We start from the raw sequence: 4,078 nt of genomic DNA, 5'->3' as shown, positions 1-4,078 counted from the left end.
TCTCTCTCTCTCTCTCTCTCTCTCTCTCTCTCTCTCTCTCTCTCACGGACTTATCATCCTCCGAGAAATCTCCCGTACGCGCGAGAAGAAAGTCAGAGAGAAGGATCCGAATAAAAAAAAAGAAAAGAAAAGAAACAGCGAGGACGGGAGGAAAAAGAAGAAGGAACGAGAAGGGAGTTGTGGGGAGGGGAGGAGGAGGAGGAGACGAGAAATCGGGGAAATGAGAAATCGTCGTGGACGGGCTACTCACCACGAATGCCCTCATGGTTGCTGCTGTTCCTTGATTTGAGGACTGATGCTTCGCGGATGTCTTGTAGCCCCCTTTTATACGGGCCAAGCATGCGGGGGCCCCACTCGATGCCTCGACCCATCACCTATGACCAGGGTTGCGTAAGTATTATACTCGATGTAATTCTGTAAATTCGTAATTTATTGCATATATGCCCCGCAGCGTTCGCAATCTACTACCAATACTATCGTTCTCCTCTCACTTTAACCCTTTGGACCAACGGCTTAACGTCTCTTTCCGAAAGACGGAGCCCAGTTTTTCTCCGTACAAGAGCCTATTTTGCACGGAGGGGCGCAGCTATCGGAAAAACATTCCATGCTTCATGGCTCTAGTGGACTCGAAACTGGTTCCTCAGATTACGAGTCTGGCGCTCTACCACTCAGCAAACACAGAATACACTTATTATAGTAAGCAATTTGATAGCAAATTGTCGCCAAGATGGCATCAAATTCGTTCAAAGATACGAATTTGATGCTATTTTGGCGACAATTTACTATCAAATTGCTTACTGGGTGTATTCTGTGTTTGCTGGGCACTAAACCACACTGCCGCCCCTTATACTCGATGTATTGTACATGGTTTCTTCCATGTATTATACATGGTATAATACGTCATAGGATTGGGTAAGTATTATACTCAATTACTACGTTTACGCGAGCGTTACTTCTGTAGTAACTTATGATAATTCACCCGTTTACGCGGAGTAAATTATCGTAAGTTATACTACAAAATCCTGTTTACGCAAAGAAAAATCCCGTTTACGCGAAGGAATTATCGTAAGTTACTTCAGGAGTAACACTCGCGTAAACGTGGTAAATGTATTATACGTGGTTTCTTCCATGTCGTGAGTTCAATCATGTATTATACGTATGATGTGGCGCCACTATAGATTACCCGATTGATAAATTGATAATAGATCCTGTTCTTTTTAGCTGAACTTTATGCACGGTAACCATATTTCAATTACGAAGAAGTTAAAGAAGTTAATTTTATTATTACCTTCGAAAATATGAATCGCGGAGGTAGGCCGTGCTATAAATATTGGGAGGAGGGAAATTTTGAAAAATATTACGAAGGCCAAAAACTGTTTGCATATTGCAATTATTGCAAAAGAATTAAGTAAATATGCATAATAGGGGACCTAACCCCAATGACCTTGACCTTGACATATGTTGTCAAGGTCACCCTCCTGAGTGACCTTTAGAAGGTTTTAGCCGTCGCTCGTTATTCGTTAAAAAGTTATTAACAAAAAGGTTTGGAAATTATAGCATATATAGGTGCATACATTAGCGCGTCAACTAACCTATATATAGGTTACAACTTTTGTATAAAACGTTTTTTCCTAAAATGTCTTGTTTTCGAGATATTTCACCGGTTCCGGACTTTTTCTCCACCCGGTATATGTCGAAATAGGTCACGCATATACTTTCCACGCGAGACGAGTTGTCACATGATTAATTGTCGTCGGGCTGAAGCCGGGAACGCTAATGCTGAAACGGAACTCCACACAGAGAGAATTTTCTCTTAGAATTTAGAATTTACCATGAAAATCATGGTATTTGTGGGACGACATGTATTATACGAAGAATTTTATGCGAGCTATTCTGATTAATATATCTACCATAATAAAAAATATTAATATCTATTAAAATAAAATGTAAATAAAATATGTTTGAATAATTTTACTGAAATATATATAGTAAAATTTCAATAATTTTTCAAAAATTACCAATCTGTTTGGTAATTTTTATTAAGTTGTTTGTAAAATATCTTTTGTATATTTCAAAAAATTCTCAGTTGCCAAGTTGTCCCAAGTTTGTAGTGAATTTAACGGTAAAATATGACGAAAAATTCTCTCCGTGCAGAGATTTTTATTGCCGCGATTCTTTTCGTACCTCGTGCACGTACACGTGTTCGGATAAGCAGATGACGAGAGTACACACGGTATAATGACACGCAACAATACGAAACACGCGAATAATGCGAGCGTGGATCTTGCGCAGGGTAGTTAAATCTTACACTTAAATGCAGCTACGCGTTTCGGAAAATGTGAGTGAGAGCCGAGGGCAGGCTGAATCGCGAGAACCTCTGTTTTGTATGATTCGAAACGTGGAGTTGTAAAGCGATGATGATAACTGATATGCTCGCCGACCTATTCAGGCCTGTGGAAAAAATTGAAATTGAGTTTTACGCCGGTGCGTAGGCCCATTATCGTGCGTATCGCATGTTTAAAAAGCGTGATTTTCGCGCTTTTGTAGAAAGCGTAACTGGTAACCGCTTGTGGCATCTCCACGAGACGCTCGACTGAACAAATTTTGCTCTATTACGTCATACTGAGATGTGCTAACTTGAAAAATATTTATGCAATACTCTAATTCATAAATGCTGCGATATATATGAAAATCTTCGAGCTTAATGCGAACTTTGTTTCATAAGAGCTTATAAAAACGTTGCTATCGATGAAGAGGTCAATCTTTCCTCATAAAAATCTATAATTGGAATTTACAATAATAAGCTTGAATTTATTTTTCTCATTTTTATTTATTTATTTATTTATTTATTATGATCGATTTCGATCGAACAATTAAGCGACGAGAATCCATCCAATTTCATTTTCGATTCGTCAATTTTCGAGGCTTCTGTCACACGTAAAAATCTGCATAAACGTTTATCTCGTTTTATTTTCTCCTAACTGAAACGCGGACGTTTCACGGTTGACTAAGTACTTAAGGGGATGCTGGAGACAGGTCTGTTTTACCGCGATATTTTCAGACACACAAATCTTTTGATTGATTTCACCAAATTAAAATTTTTGTCCAGAATTAAAGTATAAACGATAACGAAGACTGCAGGCACCAATTGCGTATGAAAAACGAAAAGACATTAGAAAATTAGTTTTATTTTCGATTCTACGTTCGACTCATGACAACATTTGCTGCACATAAAAGTTTTAGACTGTGTACGTATACAAAAACCTTGCAGCAGTCACGGAAATACACTAAAGAAGAATCCTGTGCTTGCAGAAATGAGCTGCGAGCTTTAGTATAAGGTATAAGAGAAAAGTGTGTTTGAAAATTTCATATGCACATGTTACGCGTCTCCTCGAATTCAGCCAAAAACATACGGATCAGTATAACGGGTAGCCCTAGAGCAGGCGCTCTGTATGTATGTGTAAGAATCGGTGAGCACTTCTTTATCGACGCTGATCGAGTTCGCCTGCGCTCGGAATGGAATTGGCTGCTTCCGCGATCCACCGAGAAATGGGCAGGAAGAAAAATTTCAATTGCAGAGGCTATGGTTTCGATGAACGTTCAAGAATGACATAATAACGAAACTGACACAGGCCTCCGCGCAGGTTCTACTCTTCTTCTGGCAGCCTCGACACGTAAACGCTGTATCATTCGGCTCTTCATTTCAACGACTGTTTAAGTCAAACAAAAATAGAATAAAAATTCGAGAAAGTTTAGTCGCATGTGTTGTGGAATTCCACGATTTTATTTTGTTCGTAAACACGATTAATAATCGTCAAAATTAATTATGTCTACAGTTCGCATACTTAATATGTAATAAAATAATATAATTAAACAACTAAGAGAGAGAGAGAGAGAGAGAGAGAGAGAACCAGAAAAAAAACGTCAACTTAAAATAATGACCAAGCGGGAGAGATTTCGGTCATAATGCTATAAACAATAACAACTTCTTTCCTTTACAGATAGTTGTCTGTCAAAATTCGGCGAGTAGTGAAAGCATGGTTCGGGGAGTTCTTTTACATGAAATAATGATTCATAT

This window comes from Temnothorax curvispinosus, unplaced genomic scaffold, assembly GCF_003070985.1.
Source record: "Temnothorax curvispinosus isolate PA1 unplaced genomic scaffold, ASM307098v1 QBEX01009279.1, whole genome shotgun sequence".
Taxonomy (NCBI): domain Eukaryota; kingdom Metazoa; phylum Arthropoda; class Insecta; order Hymenoptera; family Formicidae; genus Temnothorax; species Temnothorax curvispinosus.
The sequence above is the reverse complement of the archived record's forward strand: the minus strand, read 5'-3'. Positions refer to the sequence as shown.